Source organism: Pseudopodoces humilis, chromosome 9 (genome assembly GCF_049639895.1).
Source record: "Pseudopodoces humilis isolate 2021_Gansu_Grassland_sample_001 chromosome 9, ASM4963989v1, whole genome shotgun sequence".
NCBI classification, from domain to species: domain Eukaryota; kingdom Metazoa; phylum Chordata; class Aves; order Passeriformes; family Paridae; genus Pseudopodoces; species Pseudopodoces humilis.
Window position 1 is genome coordinate 7,689,708 of NC_142208.1, and position 19,290 is coordinate 7,708,997.

At 39.5% G+C, this 19,290-nt stretch overlaps 1 protein-coding gene across 3 annotated transcripts in view; it reads right to left on the reverse strand.

The window, feature by feature from the left end:
* Window positions 1-19,290, reverse strand: part of PHYHIPL (phytanoyl-CoA 2-hydroxylase interacting protein like) — a 132,847-nt gene that overhangs the window by 45,828 nt on the left and 67,729 nt on the right. Inside the window, exon 1 of one of the 3 annotated variants that reach the window (XM_088059683.1) lies at window positions 8,545-8,649. The exons of the other annotated variants lie outside the window; for them this stretch is intronic. The gene's annotated coding sequence lies outside the window, so the exon portion shown is untranslated. Of the gene's footprint in view, window positions 1-8,544; window positions 8,650-19,290 lie in introns of those variants that run through there. 3 annotated transcript variants of the gene reach the window in all.

Below are 19,290 nucleotides of genomic sequence, written 5' to 3' on the forward strand. Positions count from 1 at the left end.
ATCTTGAAAATATTTTCTGACTATTCTAAGCTAATAAAAAGCCAACAGAAATAAAGTTCACCGTCATATATACAAGAAACTTAAATAAGAGTTGCACTTCACCATAGAATCTTGTGTGCTAATCCACTTTGTGGTACTTAGCTAATCAGATGTTCAGTGAATAATATGGGAGGTAACTAAGCAAGTCAATTTTAATCTAGGTAAAAACTAAACAAAACTGAACAAAAAGTTTCAAAAACTGGAGCTTAGAGATCGTGAGTGGGTTGTTCGTAGTATAGGTTTAGGTCAGAGAAAAACACATTGCTCTTCCTATCCAGCTACCTCATGGTACACACATTTTGAGACTTTTTGCATGCTGATTTATGATTTTGAGCCATGATATTCCATTTGGTCTCCTCATGTGCTGCATCAGCAGCTCTTACTGTGTGCTGCTTGTATCTCCTTCTGCTCATTCCTCATAACTTATGCTTGTAGTAAAGACAGAGGGACTGACTTAAAATGTTTAAAATCTTGATGGCAGAGAGAGAGGAATGTAAAAAACAAAACAAGATAAAGAGAATTGAAAAAAAGTGAAAGTAGCAGCATGGATGGAAAATGCTGAGAGGCTCTTTTGTCCTTTTTATTCCTATCAATTACTGTCTGCTCTGTTCCTTTCTTTATCTTTCTTTTCTGTATCATGTGTCATACTGCAAGCTTGGAGAACACTGTGCTCAGATACAATGGCAAAGAGCCAACACATGCACGACCTGAAAATACCAAAGAGATGAACAATGTTCATGGGTGGAGGCTGTTTGCAGTAATGTGAGAAATTTCATGCCTATGGGAAAAAGGTCACAATAAGGAGGGGGTCTGCCCTGTCTTCTGAGCATGAGGTATAGAAAGCTCACAGATTTACAGAACTCAGTAAGGGATGGAAGTTTTTAATTGTTTTTGGATGAGAGTTGTACCAGTTCTTAAGAGAGCTGAGAAAATACTGGAAAAACTCTCCACCAGCATTTGCTCAAACTTTTTAATGAATTCAATTTAGCTCTGTTTGTCCTTCATATACGTTCTAATGCTGGTGATGAGACTCATAGACAGTGCAATCATTATGCAGATTATTCAGTGAAGGATTTGGAATAATGCATTGGTAGAAACTGGATGCCTAAAAGACAGAGGCAACTAATGAAATTTCACCTCTGCTGTGTTAAAGAAATAGAAATAAACAAAAGGCCTTATCCAGGTGGGTTTTGTCCTATTCTAAAGGGCACAATTCTGAAATTATTTAATATTAAAATTTTTTTCCTGCTGGACCTCATCAGCCTCTCAAATGGAAAACACAGCCTAAGCATGCATATTTTATATAAAAAAAAATATTTTCTTTTTCCTGCTTGTGTTTTTTCCTTAAAATGCAAAATCTTGTTTGTTGTATATTTCCTTGGCAGTAAGATCAAGACAACTCAAGGAAAAAATTGTTAAAGCTCCTAACATAGGCTTTACAGTGAAAAAATACAGACCTAATAAATACAAACACCACAGATGCAGCCATCTTCTCTTATGCCCTCCAGAATGGCGATGTTAGAGAGAATGTCCAAAAAAAGACAGAGTAAGGAGGGAAAAAAATCACAGACTAGGGGAATATCTATTGCATGTTCTTGTTTCATGATGGAAACAATGTAATGACCCATTGATAATCTCTAGATCCAGCCAGTTAAGGAAATGTTTCCTGTGTTTATTACTAAATGAGAGCAGTAAATGAGAGCTGCTCTGTGACCACAGCGGCTGATGGCTGATGGCATGAGCCCCACTGAACTCTGTCCCTGTTGCTCCATGCTGTTGCTGCACACACCAATGCTGCAGGTCTCCTGCTTTGCTGGGCTGTGCCCACCAAGTGAATCTGTATCTCTCACAGGTGCTACACTGGCATCCAAGTTCTTCATTCTTTAGACAGACTCCTCAAGATAGTTCTGGAGAGCTGGTAACTAACTCATAGAGTAATATGCTTAACTGGAATTTCTAGAAGAAGTGTTTTTTGTGAGGCAGACAATGATAGCAAAACCAAAACCAAACTCCCCAGTGTTTTTAAACTATTTTGCTCTCATCACACAGAAACACTGTGGCTGGGAATTTCAAGAAGCTAACTTTTTGTTCAAATCTATCTTTTAATAGTTTTAATCTATTAACAATTTTCTATAAACTATCTCTGCAATTTTCATAAGGTTCTTCCAGTGCTCCTCTTCCTTCTAGTTGCTGTGTTGTTTTCCATCCTAAGCATTAAGTTGGCTGGCTGGCTCTCTTCATTCATTGTGACATTAGGTACTTAAGCCTAAGGCGCCAACGTCTCTCAAAAGGTTGTGCAGGGTGGCAATGCTTTGATTCAGAAGACGAAATGCATCCAGGCACACAACTCTGAGTTTCACTTATTTCTTGACCTGCACTGACAATGCACACTCTTTTTTTCTCCACTCCTAGGAGGGAGACATTGAGTCATCCAAATATTTCTTTTGGACATAAATACAGCTTAGTTGCAAAACCCACTGCATGTATATGAACTGCAGAGCTTATTTATAACCGCTGTGTTCAGTATGTGATTGATTGCGTCCAGGAGGGCTCCTCACATGAAGCTGAGCTGTTTGTGTTGGAGGCAGTGGCTGCCGACCAGTGTCATTTGGTGGTCACCAGATAGCTGAGCTTTCTTAGTGCTCCTATGTACATGCCCCAGCAAACACTATTATTTTAAAAGTCACTAATACTGCTTACTAGAACTTTGAAGGAAGATTTTTTTTTCTCTGGTTCTGCAAAGCTTTTTCTTTTCCTTTTGCACAAAGGTCATAGTTCCTTTATGAGCTTTACAGAAGTCAGAGTTCTGCTTCTCCTCTCAAACCTCTTCTGCCTTTTCTCATTCAATAAAATAGCATACACAATATAATTATTCTTTATTTATATATAACACCTAAATATTTTCCAGGTAATAGATGGTAAGGAAAACTGTAAGGATGAATCTCTTATGAAGTCACCTAAGACAGAGATTATGTTCTTTCTTCCCAGAGTGACAGCACAAAGGAAGTCCACTGACTCCAACACAAGAGATGAAATAGAAAGATTCAGCTCAAATACATTCAGCAGATAAACAAAGAAGGAGTTCCACAGGAAAATATTCTAAAAATAGATCTGGAATTTGATGGCACTGTATTTCAACAGTATAATAACGATTTAATAAATAATAACAACAACAACAGCTACTACTTTATACCATGTTATGGTATGTTAAACATGTGACGTTAATGTTAAACATGTTTATGTTATGACATCATCTCAAATAATTAAAAAATAATATGCCCTGAAACTATAAATAAATAATTTGGCAATTATCTGGAGGAATGCTTTTAGTGCAGCAAACCCAGAATAAATTCAAGGAATGAAGTTATGAGAGAGTCTGAGCAGCAGAAGCCCTTCTGCTTTAAGAGATGTACATGTTAATGTCTGTTTCTAGACATTGCTTTTAAGCTAACAAATACGTCCCTAAAATAACGTGACACCAAAACACAGATTAGGTCAGAAGGGAATGCTGGCAAACACCATCACAACACAGAGATCCTCCAGGGCTCCACTTAAGAGTAAATAGTTCCGTGCAGCCATGAGTACCCAATGCTGAAAGGATTAATTGTGGCCTACTCAGGTTCCTTTTCTCCAGTAAATGTCCTACTGAAATAAAATACTGGATAACAGTGGATTACAACATCAGGAGTTCTGACAGCATTCAAAGAGTGACACTCCAGAAGAACTCCTCTTGACTTTATACCCAAACTCCAGACAAGAATGGTACTGGTGGCATTTTGGAAAGATGCTGGCACATTATTCAGATATTTTTTTGTATTCTGTATTTCTATTTCAAAATATTTGAAATGACCACTAAGTTCTGAAAGAATATACATAAAAAGCTGAAGTTTTTTCCTCACATTTTGATGGTTAGTAAACCACAGTGTGATCTTTCGATGCTTCCTACTCATCGCAAGTCTAAGGAACATAAAATCCCTTAGGAATAGGGGAAAATTATTATGCAATCACAGACATGGTATGCACCAAATTAGGTTGATTTATTTTGTTTTTAAATGTGAGAAATATAACTCTGTTAGAAAATTGTGTCAACATCCTTAGAAATAAAAAGGGACACAAGTTAAAGTTTTGAATATAGCCTTGTAGCATATTTTGGAGGCAAGCAGGCAGAGACTGTTTTAGATCTGAAATAAATACTTCTGAAGATGAACTGTGATCAGAAATGATCATCACCTCCAGTTCTGTGCACTCAAGAGTGAAACACAGCTCCCATGCTTTGTCTTGTTAGTGAACAGACCATCATGGGCTGGAGCAGCACAGTGCATGAACAGAAGGGCAAAAACCTTCTGTGCAGTTTAGGTATGAATGCTCATTATAGAAGTCACCTTATCGTGTTGCAAAGAAGCCCCATGCCTAGAGGAGCCTTCTGTATCTGCGTGTCTCTCTACTGACCTAAACAATGTGTCCTCCAGCAGCCACTGCAGGAACCCATGCCCTTGGGCAGGATGGGATGCATGACCTGAGCAGCTGCAGGAAGTCTCCCTCCACTACAACTAAAAAAATTGTCATCTACTGTATGTTCTGTGTACAAGTGCTCATTTTAATTAAGGTTTAATCTCCTCAATCTCTACACTAATCCTTGGTTCTCTATAATAATATTCTCACAGAGGACTCCAGGGTATTTTCTGGCATCAAACAAGCTTCTGGGTTTGTTCTGGTTTTACAGACTCCTGTGTATCCATCTTCTTTTATATACTGAGAAATATGTGAGGCAGAAAAAAATATCACTGTTTGAGGACTAATTGGATGATAATAGCAATTTATGGATTCGAGGAGGAGAAATGGTGCCACTAGAGTGTGTAAAGTGGGCAGCTGGCACAGTAGCTTTTGCCAACATTTGTGTCAACGTGGGAGTACAGCAATATGGTAGCTGTTAACGTTGCACTCAATAAATATCTCCTCATATGTGAAGATGTGACTAGCCTTTTGGAGGAAGAAGGTATTCTCTGTATCTGTGGTAGATTTTAAGTGTAATCCCAACAAATCTCAGCAGGCCTTCATGTGTGCTTAAATATTGTCCACATAAAATTGCTTTCTTGAAATGCAGTGTATAGAGAAGCAGTGAAATAAAATGAAAAAATTCACACTGAATTATCCAGAGAAGAACAGTATAATGCTCAACAAGACACTTTTTCTCAGCTGATTCAAGCCTTAAGGAAAAGTACACAGGCCTGTTGTTGTCCAGTGCATGTGACAATTTTTGTTTCTATATGACTTGGATTCTGTATTATGTATTTGTGCATCCACAGAAGCACTTAAGTTATTTCCAATTTTTTTTTGTTGTTGCTGTTAGAAATAGGAAGGACATTAAAATTATTATTTTAAGATTGAGGAAATTGTTTCTGTTACACGTGAACATGTAACTCTTGGAGTTAAATAGCAAAAATTATACTGGAGATAAAAATGTCACTAGACAATTTTGGGGTATTTTTCTACAGCTGTTTCTTGTCATGAGATTTCCTCCTGTGGCTTTTCTACACAATGATTCAACCTTACACAATGATTCACTACATTCTTTTAATAGGGAAAAAAAATCTGGTGTTAGGGTTCTGTCCTCTAGTCATGTTGTTTTCACGGTGTTATGACATTTCTCTCTGTGAGGAGTGTGTCCACCCTTTCTCCAGCTCTTCAAAAGCCTTCTTTCCCTGCCTCCATCCACCGCTGCTACTCTTCTGAGTGTCATCCCTACACAACTACTAATTCTGAATAAAACCCACAACCCCATTCCCTTAGAAGAAAATTCTCTGTAATAAAAATTTACCATGACATCAACAACTGAAAGACTATCATTCTGAAGTCAAACCCGCTGAGATTTTCAAAAATTTTTGTCTGTGAAGCCTCAAAAAGCTTGATTTATAGATGCAAGTAAAATAAACAGAACTGAAGCAAACTCGAAATATATACTATGCAACAAACTGTCCAACCAAACCCCTTGTAAAATCAACTGGCAACGCAAGTAGAGAAAATTTTCCATTTGGTTTTAAGGATGCCTTTTCACTCTCCAACCAGCCAACAAAATGAGGATTCTACCCACAGAACATCAGCCATGCATTTATTTTTACATTGACATAAGCATAGACTGTCTTTTATGAAAGAATTTGGGAATATAAGGTGGTATAGGGAAAAAGACAGTATTAAATGACAGCACTATTTCAAACTACAATGACAAAATGCCTTACTAAAGTGCTTTGGGTACTATGATGGGCAAAAATGCTCTTGTATGCATTGGAAATTAAGTTTTATAGTTTCACATGCAAATATCAGAGAGGTCATTTACACTTGCTTACTGAAAAGCTAATGACTTTCACATTTCTTAATAAAATACTTCCAACAGACCTCATTAATGCAGCTATTTACATTCACAGTTATTGGCATAAGCACACGAAAAGGGAAGATAATTTCTCCACCCTATCTCTCAAGCCTAAAAGCTTGAAATTTATAGCTGTAGAGAAATATCAAACAGCAGCACTGCCTCACAGCAAAACCCAAGCATAAAATAGCACCTTCTGAATGGAAATTAAGATCCTGAAGTGTTGCTCTGGAAAATGAGACATCAGTGGGCTGATTTTAGCAGCAGGTGGCCAAGAAAGACTAAGGCAGAGGTGGGCATAAGTTTTTTCCTATCAGCATGGGGTCAGCCCATCACAGAGGAGTGCAGAGCTCATGGGGACGGGTCTGGACTGTCCCCAAGAAGGACAGAGGAGTGAGGAACTTTAGCACTCTGCAAAGTCACCACTTCTCTTCCAGCTGAAGAGCAAGGCTGTATTGTGTTGCTGCCTCATTTGTATTTACCAAAGAGGTGAAAGAGCAGCCTCATGCTGCCATCACTAGACAGGCACGACAGCAATGAAATTGAGGGATCAGTCGCCTACCTGCTCTCTCCCATGGTGTTCCCAGTGCCCCAAAGACATGGGAGAGCAAGAATATGTGCACTTGCACATTGCTCAGAGGAGGCTGAGATCCATCCCTGTGTCTGCTGCTTCCAGCTCAGATCACTCTTTTCAAGCAGATCCTACCTGTGAGTTAGGCCTGGCTTGTAGCCAGTGCCTGGGTGGAGATCTGTCCTGGGGTCGCTGTTGTGTGCTTTGTGTGTTTGATAATGACAAGATAAGGCTGCAGCCTCAGCAGCTGCCTTCCAAACACCAAACAAGTCTTGGGAGAAATACCAGTGGGGAAACACTGTATAGCTGCATTTTGCATAGAGTACTCTGCCATGACATAGACAATGGTATTTAGGAAATGTTTCTGAATTAAGCAGTAAATAATCTTGTATTAAAATAAAGACAGCTGGTATTTAATACTCTACACAACTAACTTTCCAGTAAGAATTTAAATGAAGGAAAAATAATCAGCAAATCCAGGCACGCTAACCTATGTGAGATTCATGAAAATGGAAGGTTATATTTATGAAATTTATAAAGCCAACTACTATTTTTTTTATAGTCAATCACTGCTCCGGGTTTAGAATATTAAGGGAACTTGAAGCAAAACCACTTCTGCTGCAGAGTAAGAGCACCTATTTCTTAAAATAGGTGCCAAAGATGTGTGTCTGACGTCCCACTCTGTAGAATATACATTTTGCACATATAAAAATAAATATATAAATATATAAAAATCCACTCAGAAGATAATCAACAAACATACAAACAAACAAACAAACAAACATACAAACATATAAACCATTTTTCTTGAGCATCTGTTATCCAAAGACATTTAAGTCCAAGAAAACAAACCATATTTGAGCTTTGTCAAATACTCATACTAAAGAGCAGGTCTAACCATCCCTTCACAAGAGGGCACCATCTCTTACATCTTATTTCAAGATCACATACATGTACTCCCCTCCTCCAAAAAATAAATTTTGAAAAATATTAATTTCATGGAAACACTCATATTCTTTTGAACAGATGGGAAACCTGATGGACTGGCATGCAGTGAATTCCTTATTTGCTGATTTCAGGAAGGGATATTTCTGATTTTGAAAATTGGTTTTAGAAAGTTTTCTGACTTCGTGGCTTAGGAGAAGATTAGCAATGTAGAAAATATAATTGTATGTTGATAAATTCTGGAGATATGTGAGAATCAGACAAAAAATACAAGCAAAGTATATATCTGAAGAAAATGTACATTGCAGTTGTCCTCATAATATGGGTATTCCCACTCAACTCCCTCAGTCATTGCATACTCAGGATTGCATCAAGCCATTAATTGTACAGTAAATTCTCCTTCTGCTCCCCATAGCATCACCACTCCCTACTTTCTGCATATCTGAACATCCCATTGAATCTTATTTTCCTGCAGGTTCTTCCAAGAGGGTCAGGTTCTTCCAAGCCCCTCCATCGCAGTTTCTCTGCTCTCTTTAGCCCTTTCCTCTCTTAGTTGCTCATCTCTCTTCTAGTTCCCTCCCCTCCCACTTTGCAGTCTCCCTCTGCCCCAGGAGTGCTGTACCTCGTGCACAGGGTGACCGTCTGGGATCCTGGCTTGGGCAGCTGCCTTTGCTTACACTGGAGATGGCAACTTCTCTGTGGGCCCTTCCCGTCACTGAGGGATCTGCACTGCCCTGCTGGCGCTCCTCCCCCAGCTCCTGCCAGTCCCCTCATTCAAACACAGAGAAAAGAGGTTTTGTTGAAAGTTGTGTTGGGGCCTCATGAGGGAATGGTCCTGCCCACTCTGGCCAGTTGCCAAACTCCAAAGATACCTGAAGGGAAGGGTCAGTCAGGGTCCTGGGATATTACTGCTCCCGTCCCAAAGTCAGATGGGCGTGAGCTTTGAGTTCTGAAGGCACTGTGCCTACCTACCAAAATCCCTCTGCAGCCAGTGCTCCTGGTAACCTCCCAGTACCAGAAGTGGGGAGGCTGAGCAGGGGAGAGGAAGAGGTGGCTGCACAGCCAGACTTCCCCTGCTGCCACTGTCATCGCATTTGCATTGCAGGGAGATGATCTGGCTGCCTTTGTGTGGCCCTTTGGCAGAAGCCCAGCAGCATTTCTGTGCCACTGCTCACATTGTACTGCAGGAGCATAAACACAGGCTTGTCCGCAGTGCTCTCAACAGCTCTGGAGGAAATCCATGATTGCCCAGTGTCAAATAGGCCAGAGAAGCTGGGCTTTCTGTACACCAGCTACTGTCCTTATCCTAATACCCTGTCTCTTGTAGGAATGTGGAAATTCACTGGTATCAGAGAAATAGGACAGTATGATGTTACTGTGATAAATATTCTCATTCAGAGCTTGATGTTACAAAATTGTCTTTAATGCTCCGCTGCTTCTGAAGACTCAGACTGGCGAGTGTTTAACATTTCTCAAGACCATGCCATGGTGCCACAGAGACAAATAAATGAGGCAGAAAATATATAATGTCTGAGAAGAAAAAAATAGAGTTATTAGTGTGACTAGAAAAATTATTTTGTAACCAGAAAATATTATCTCAACCAATCCTTTCCCTACACTATCAATATTTAAAAACATAAACTCTGTTATCAATACTCTCGTCCTTCCTGTCCAATTTCTCTTTGACAGAGAGAATTATCCTGGAAAACATAAAGACAATATCTTTCATCTACTTAGAAATCTTAGTACCCTACTGGCTAGGCACTATGTATGAGCTACTTATATGAGCTACTGGACCATTATGCTGACTTTGCATGGATTTGTGTGACCACACAAATTTCCATGCCTGAGAGTACAAGAAACAGAACAGAGAAAAATCAGCAAGGTTGGTCCTCTCCAAACCTTGGGATCTCTAGACTGGAAAAAATTCCACTGTGCTTCCTGAATTTTACACAGGAACTTGAAACCCTCCAGCATCTCTTGCTGATCTTTCTGCCTCCTACAGCCTGAACAGGGCAGGCACCGGTCCAGTCTGCCACAAACATGGGGTGTCCACCTCCCCCTGATCCTCACCATGTACAGAGCAGGAGCTCATGGTGCTCCTACAGCAAACTCTGGGGAAATTCCAGCAGCTTTAACAGAAGCTGGTGTACATCTTACAGCCCCAGATGATGTGGGTTTTTTCCATTTCTCTGTTATGACTCAGGCAGAGCTGCTTTGCCCACAAGGAAAGCCCTTGCCTGTCTGTAGCACATGGTAACTAGGAAAGCGTAGGTGTGCAAGCAGGACCTCCATCTGCTCCCCTTTGCTGTCCCACAGAGGAGCAGGCAGAGGGGTGAGGCACACACAGTAGCACTTTCAGCTGCTGCTTTACTTGTCTGAATCACAATATAGCATTTCATCAATAACCCCTTTTCAACAAAGACAAAAGCAGGACTTTGCTGCTGACTTCCCTAACGCTGCAGGGACCAGCTGATTAAACTCTTTGGAAATGCATGTAAATTATCTTTATTGCACAAAGCTAGACAAACTTGCACCCCCTAGGAAAGTAATCCTTATGTATTACTGCAGTAATGTACTACTGGACAAAGAAATATAGTTACAAATGTAAATATGAATATGAAAAAAGAAATAATATTTCTCTTTCCTAGAAGCTGTTACCCCATCAGATACAGAGGACTGTAAAAGTCTGCAGGCTACAGACTTTATTCTTTCTACCTTTCACCTGAAATTAATATTGTTTTAAACATATGCAATCTTTATAATTTTTTCCCATCCCAATTCAGTTACTATTTCCTGCTCTGCATTTAATTTTTAATAAGAAATTAAATATGTACCCTGATCAAAAAGTTAATCTCCTTTTAAATTACCCAAACATTAAAACTCTGCTTCTGTGGCAAAGAGATGGTACTCTGATGAACAGAGCCATCTACAGAAATCTTTTTGATAATGGTGTCCTTCTTTCAAATCCAAACATTTCCTTGATGTAGAATACAAATTGAGCTCTAGTGTATAAGTCAGCTAGGATTTCAAAGTTAGCCTTTATACTTTGCCATTAATTAATTCTGTCCAAGAAATTCAAACAAAGATACAAACAAAAAAGTTCTCTAAATACATTACATAAGGCATTCAGAATATTCTAATTCATTCCCCTCCAGGAACACAGCAGAGTCAAAGAATAGTGTCCACAGCATGTTTGGACTGTATAAAAAGCACTAGAAACTGTAAGAAGCATTTAAAACCATTTATTTAAAGCTCTCCATTATAAGAGCTATTGTAGGGTATTTGCTAACCAATCTACACTTCTGAGTTCTAAACAATTGCAGGCTTAATGAAGTGTGCTTTGCTTTACTTTCAGGTGCAGGAAAAAAGTTTCCTATTAAAAGGGAGGAAATGCAACCAGAAGGCAGAAGACCTCTTCCCAAAATTACTGGAAATTTGAGTAATCTAAATATTGGCTAGAAAGTCAGAAACTCTTGTTTGTGACCTGAGAAAGAGACATTCTTTCCCAATACACCCCATGTACAGCTCTAAGTCAGGTGGAATCAAGTTTTTTCTCTGATACAATGAGGAAAGCCTCCAAAATCAGGAGAAACTCATACAAATTACTCCAATTTTTTGAAAACATAATTTTCTTGCAATTATCACTACATAACTAAAACAGAAGCTGAGAATATGGGCCAGTGGTCAGTCAGCATAGTGAGATCTTCCAAGCTGAGTATTCAAAAATGCTTTGTGCTTAGGAGTAAGCACTACATCATGGCATAAAAACAGACCAATTATGTCTGTTCAGCCTGAAAGTAGGTTAAGAGTTTTCTTTTTCTCAAGATTCACTTAGTTCAACTTGTATAGAAACACAAGGGAAACTTATCCCCTCACACCTTTGGCACAAAACTTGGTAGCATTCATTCACCTGAAAACCAGATCTGTTAGACTGGTTAGGGGAGGAGGCAAAGTCCCAAATGTAAAGTCAGAAAGTAAAAGGAAAAAAAAAAAAAAAGTGAAAAGTAGGCTTTGTTATGCTCCCTACTAGCCCACGGCGTGCACATGACACCTCCTTCCTTGTCCCTCCTGTGTGACTATTTCTATAAAAAGCCACAGAGCTTAGTTGATACCACCGTGCTATAAGTGCCACTAAGTTCTATGAGAGTTCTCTAGGCCATTATCTCCTTCTCTTAGCTCATTACTCCCTGGAGCCCAACTCACAGAACACTAATTTGTGGCGGCTCCTTATTCGTGCTAGGATCTTGTATGGTCATTGTTTTTGTGTAGCCCGTCTCATTATTTTCTTGTAATCTTATTTACTGTGCAAATAAGACCTAGGAAGGTCCCACACCAAGCTGGATACTTTATAGGACTAAATTTCTAACTATTGATTGTGAACATGCTGCATGAGAAAGCCAATATTTGACATCTTCACTTTTTTTTTGACACAGACCTACACTAATGGACAATCTTAACAGAATTTTAGGTTACAATAACTTGTGGCATTTCCTGAGGCTGTTTGAGAAGATGCAGTTCCTGTAAAGGATAGAGATTAATTCCAGTGGTTATATGGACTTAGGGAAGCACATATATTTCTATTTTTCTTTGATCAGGTTTGATAACAAAGACTATATCTCTATCATGCAAATTTTGAGGGGTTAGAGGGTTGTGTTTAACATGCATTATAATTAATGCAAGCTGTTTAAGTATTCATCAATGCTCTTTAGGCACTGAACTACAGGCACCAAAAGGCAAAAAAGACAGAATTTCACTTACATATTGTAGGAGGGAGCTACTGAGAACAATCTAAATCCAAATCAAGAAAATATCAATGATTTAACTCTTTCCTCCCTATAATAAATTCCAAATGTCCAGATTCAGTCTTTTTAGTCCATTGGAAATTGAAGATGAAACTAAAACCATACTGTGACATTCCTGAATGTATTGTCTCCCTCACCTAAAAATCCTAAATCCAGAGGAAGTTGATATCTGCATTCTTAGAGCATTCTTCTGCTCTATCTGCAGAGCTTTGTAGTCTCTCATTCAAGAATTTGGATTTTCTCTGAGATATGTGGCTTGGAAATTAGTCTGGCACAATATAATCCCTTTTGTTATGTAATTGGAAAACTTCATATCTTCTTGTAATATTAACACGGGTTTCAGAGGAAACTCCTCTTTTCTTAAGGAAACAAAGCCCATCTGATCCCACATCTTTGCAATGTATAGATAGATATCCAGGCATGAAAAGCAGGCTTTGCAATTTTCCCATGAAAAGCAGCATCATGCGATGCTATCTGTATTTTTATTGTGACTACAATTTACAGACCACATATTCTGGTGTGGTGACAGATGAATAGTTCCATGGCACAGCGTGGGATGATAGCCCATTATACAGCTAAGGGTCTGTAAGGAAGGTTTCCATGACAGCATTCTGTGTATCCTTGGTATTTTGGAAATAACATTCAGCTTTGATCTCTGACTTCTACAGATTTTACTGTTCCCATGAAACATTATATTCAAGTGAAAAAAAGAAAGCCAGGGCTAGCATGAATATTTTACATACAGCCAGGAATGCCTGGAAGTGATACTCCTGTGATAAACTGTAGAGCTAAGTGATAAACCACAGAGCTATTTGTTAAATGAACCTATTAAATATCTTTAATTACCTGTTCTACTCTCTGGCCAGTAACCATTCTGTCTTGGGACTTATTCTGAAGTTTTATACTGCTGAACAGGTTCAGACAGCTGGCATTTCCAGCCTGTTGTCTACATTAAAATATAGCATTTTTGAAAACAAAAACTGGTTTGAAGCCCAAGAGAAGTTCACTTCAATCCTGGGCCAAAAGAAAGTGCTTTTCTATGCATGAAAACATGATGGTTTTTGCAGCACAGCATCTTGTTCCACAAAGCTGAGGATGAGTTTAGCACTGAATGAAGGAGAGAGCTGGGACAGGAAGGGCCTTAAGAATACTTCACATTCAGATGTTCATAAAAGTTGTTCCAAGTAAAATTATAATTTGTTTTGCAGCTGTTTATTCCTCCACATTTGGACAGGGATTTTCCAAGGGGTCTGGAGGAACTAGATATCCAGTTCCTGTTGAATTTCAGTAGCATTCCACCTCTTAACTCTAGTGTGCTGCTCTCAAGGCTATGAGACATAAAACACAGCCTCTGTAATGAGTTTAAACAGTGGGGATCTTTGATTTTTCAAGAACAAGGCCACAATACTGGTCTTATCTGCTGCACAGGGAGAGGTCCTGTGCAACATTCTGCTAGTTTGGAAATGGAGACTTTTCTTAATCCACCCATGACTCTGCTAAAGCAAAATACACTATCACATTATGCATATCTGTCTGTAAGCATGTACTTACAATTTATATACAGTAAAATATCTAACTGGTTGCAATCCGCTTAAGGAGCTTTCCTCTTAACCATTTGAATTTCAAAGCATAGATAAAATTTCAGAAGGATTTTAGTTGTATACAAGATCTGAGCTTAGATAAACCATCTACATGGATTCTTAATCTTTTGTGGGCAGCCAGTACTTCTTAATCAGTATAAAAAAAAAGAATTCAGTGGTAAACACAAACACCGAGTGGCAGTACAAAAGCATGGATTTTCTAGTACATTTGAACATATGGCACAAAAAAACCTCTCTGATAAGGAAGAGAAGATGTATTGTTTCCAAAATGCAGCTTTTATTAATCAATTTCCCCACATTTTTTAGAGGATTATGAGTAAAATCTGAAGATGCAGAGAATGGAAAGAATTCCTGAGCTGTATTCTCTATGGACAGAGAAGGGACCCACTCACACAGTCCATTCCTAAAGTAAATCCCAAAGTGTTTTTTCTGTATCAATGTCAGACAGAAGCATGAGCCACTAGTGTCCTACTTTTCTGCATGCTCCTCCATTTCAAGCTACAAATAAGCCAATAAAATATACCAATGTATGTTTCCATCCTTACAAATGTTTTCAATAGTCCTTCACCCTGTCAGGAAAGCAGTTTTCCTGAGGTGTGACAAGGAAATGAGCCTTTTGCACCTATTTTAAAGAATGTACTGATACAACTTGTGAAAAAGTTGGGTGTAAAGGATTACCTGATATCCCTTTATAACAGTCAACATTAAATCAGAGCTTCCACAGGAATCAACAAGAGCAAGATGGGCGGTGGAACCACAGTAAAACCAGCACAGTACTTACTTTGCACTGAGCCATGGTACTGCCTAATGATTAACAGACTAAGAATTTGTGTGAGGGACCAGGGCTAGGACAAAGTCTAAGGCCCTTAGCACAACCCTAGCAGTGAGGGTGATAGAAATACCCGTAATAGAAATTTGTTGCTTCTTTAAATTTACAGTAAGAGAAGGGGTGAGATAGAGTCCTGGGGAAAAACACACAGATGAAACAGGGACAGGCTGAGTTTATTGCACCAACCTACTGCTTAATCTTCTTCAGGGCTGGGTAACATGCTCTAGAGAGAGAGACACTTGGCTCTGGTAGTTTTCTTCAAAAGGAAAGATTGTTGTTCTGAACTTGTAGCTAGATCTGCTCAGCTATTCACCTGCTTTTTACCAACAAGTCTCACCTTACAGACTTGATTCATGTTCTTTGGAAAGGTCTTAGGTTAGAACATGCTGCTAATGCCAGAGCTGTGGATTCAATCCCTGTATAGGCCATTCACTTTAGAGTTGGACTTGATGATCCTTGTGGGTCCCTTCCAGCTCAGAATATTCTGTGTTTCTGTGATTTTGAGAAGTTTGGTCTGGGGTAAGGGGCAGTCTTCAATTTCTGAGGAATGCTAGTAGTCACAAGAACAAGTGATGGTAAATTTCTTGGTGGGATGCCCTACATGTAACTGCATGTAGGGCTGTCCATTGCTACCTCAGCTCATTTATGAGGTTCAAGCAGCACTCACTTCCATTGGTAAAGGTTGTTACTCTACAAAAAAGAGCAAATGAAGAGAGGAAAAAAGTGCTGCTCAACCACTGTCTTCCCTATTTTTCTCACCAGGCTTTTGTTTATTCTTTGACAGTGTTCACTATCCTTGTCTGAAGTACAAGATAGCCAGGTTGAGGAGGACCTGCATGTAGGCATTTGCAGGCTGTTTGGGATATACAACCTGGAGAATTTCCCAGGTAAGCAGGCACTCTGAGCCCACAGAAAGGACTGGCATTTTGCCATGCATCCCCAGCTCCAGAGACCCTTCTCACATGGAGGGGGTGTGTTATGTGTCCCACAAGTCTGACAGCTGGCTCCTCTCTGTTCTACAGTCTTGGCAACATCACTTTGGAAAATGCATTGTACAAAATATGGGATGACAAAGAAACCTACAGTCAAGGGCAAAGCCACACCATGTCGATAATGAGTTTTGATGATAAGTGTTTCCAGCCCAGACAATCTGGATACATAACCTGCTCAAGCCAAAGTCAGAAAATAAAAATGAACTATGAATTAACCAGCTGTGAAGGAAGCAAAAGAATATTTTTTACTTTCTGCCTTTATTTGGCAGCTGACCAGCTTTTGAGCTGGCAGAGGTTACCTTACCTACCGGGACTGTCCAGCACTGGGAGGGCTGAAGGAAGGCTGCAGAGGGCAGGTACAGGAAACATCCATGGGCAGAAACAGCAGCACTTGTCAGCAAATTAGAAGCGTACAAAGCACTTTGATACCTAGTTAAAAAAATTATGTGTCATAGGGAAGTGAAGATGGATGCATCTTGGGAAGAGTTTCACTTCTGCTCTGAGTGTTCTGGCATCATGGTATTGTGCATTTGGCAAGTTTCTCTAAAGTCAAAACCTGGAATCAATGGGCAATGTATATCAATATTTCTTCAGCTCAGAGATGGGTTTCTCTTCTAGGTTTTCTTTTTTTCCTTAATGAGAAAGACTTCAAGGACACTTGGGCTGTAGAAAATACATTGCAGACCCCCACTTTTAAACAGATGCCATTTTATAGAAGCTGGTAAAGTCCTGGGGCTCCTTTTGCCTGATTGCAATGAGAGCTATGTAACATCTGATGTGTACAATTCACTCATCAGCAGCTATTCTGCTTTTTTTTTTCCAAAGAGATTACCACGCAACTCTAATCGGAGTTGATGTAGATCAATGTGAGCCTTTACTTTCATTATATTTAAAGGGACATACAATTTATTGATTTGTGTATCAAATTTTAGCACACGTGTTTTGTCTACAGTCAGTGCAGCAAATCTGTAGATCCAAATGTCATTCAGTACAAAAACTGAGTAATATCAGGAAGATGATTAGGCAATGGTGTTGGCATACGACAAATTTATTTTATAATTTCAAGTTTTTAATATGTAAAGATAACTACTTGAGCACAAAGTTGCAGCCCTGGAAAAGCATTAAATCTGAATGTTCTTGCTCTGTGGGGGTTTATAAAATGTCTGCTTGCTTGATTTAAACATGATGTCCTATTTCTAGATATTTAAGAATAATTTGAAATTAAAAGCTAATTTATCTTTTGGCATTGCTAATTAGTTAAAAAAAGCCAAGAGCTTGTTTTTTAAACAAAGAAAAAGCCCACATAGTCTGCTGCCATACATCCTTTGAGTAATATGCCTTTTTCTTCTTGTTTTTCCTGAACAATGTGGTCTGATTATACATCTGATATGAGCTTATCACTAGAGTCAGGAATTAGGTAGGATTCACCTCACCGGCCATGTACAGGCATGCACATGTTAGAGATTTAGTCTGACAACTATCTAGGCTCCCTCTACAGTCCAAGAAGCAGGAAAGGCACCTCACTCCATCCTCAGTTTAGGATCCTCCCCATGACCAGCTCCACCTGCATGGCTGACCTTGGCTACATAGCTGAAATTTATAAAGCCAAGTACAAAAGATATGGGTCCCATCTGCAGTGAAAGCTACTGCTTTTACTTAAGATCAACTCTGCTTAATTTCACAGGTTTGACCCAGCCCAGTACCTCCTTTCAGAAATGCATTACAGGTTACTTCCGTGAGATTAGTGCATTCTTACTCTCAGGCAAATGAAAAAAGGACTTGCTGATTCATGTCCTCAGTCTAAAAGGAAGACTGATGTTCACTTGTTAAACCCTATATAAATTATATGACATTCTTAATTGGGTTAATTAACGCAGTATTAAGGAGAAAGCAAACTGACAGCTGTAGTGCCTCTAACATATAAGAAGAGCTTTTAGCACCTTTGACCTTTCCTGCTCCTTTCCTTGAAGTGCAGAAACATAATTCATATTGCTTTCTCCTGGGAAAGAGGGAAGAGGAACATGGAAAATAAGTTAATACTTATCAATGACAGCACAGTTGTCCAATAAGGAGGCCTCATCAGCCACTAATAATTCATTTATTCCAGGGCATACTGTACATCTATCATATGTCTCCTGTCAGTGCTGAAGCTGGGGACAGAGATTACCAGTTCTGCTTTTGCTGTGTGAATAAAGCCATGATCTGATGTGAATGACTCACTGCTGTTGTGTAAGCTTGTAAGCATCTTTGCGTGAAAGATGAAGGCATTTTAGATGAGCCCACTCGAATCAGTGCTATCCTCACAAGCTTGAGGACATCATTCTGGAGAAGACAGACTTGAAATGCAACAAGATTTGAGCTACTATGTTACTGGAAAAGAAATCCACCAAAGATCAGCTAAGAAGTATTCATTACTTCAATTTACAATTCAGCTTGGCCATGGAAATGCCTCTGGTCAGGATCTTTTTGAACTGCAACTCCAGTCATGCAGCATTTCTGAGGAAAGGTGTGGTCATTCTAAATCCATTTTAGGAAAGTGATAGGTCTGAAACACACACTAAAGGGAAGTCAGTTTCATAGTAATATTTTTAAGAATCTGTTTCAACAATAGCAGATTGATCAATTTCTTCAATTATTATTTGAAATTTTAAAGGAAACTTCATTTCCCTGCCTCTAGTTTTCACTGAACTTGACCTGTCAGGATGAATATGTGCTCATATGAAACCCCACAGCCCTGCTGTCATAGGCTGGGTACCAGCCCCTGCTCCTGTCCTCCTCTGCTCAGCTGTATCAGCTGCTTGGACAGCTAGGAGGGGAGAGGAGCTACCCTGGGAGCCCACAGATGCCCTGCCTGCCAGGGCCTTTGCTCCAAGACCCCCTCCCCTCTCTGTGGCTGCTGGCTGTGCCCCCATGAGTTGCCTGATGCATCTAGAGAAGCTACTTGGCTCACAGGGCAGCATACACTACTTGCCTGGGAAATGGTAGTGTGTATGGAGCCTGGGAATCAGGGAGGGATAGAGGTGTTCTGTTTGCAAGAACTGGTACATTCCTTTGTCACAAGACTGAAAGTACATATGGCCTTTATGAACTTAGAGCTGTTATTTCTGGCACTGGTTCCCACTAACTCACCAGTCCTGGAAA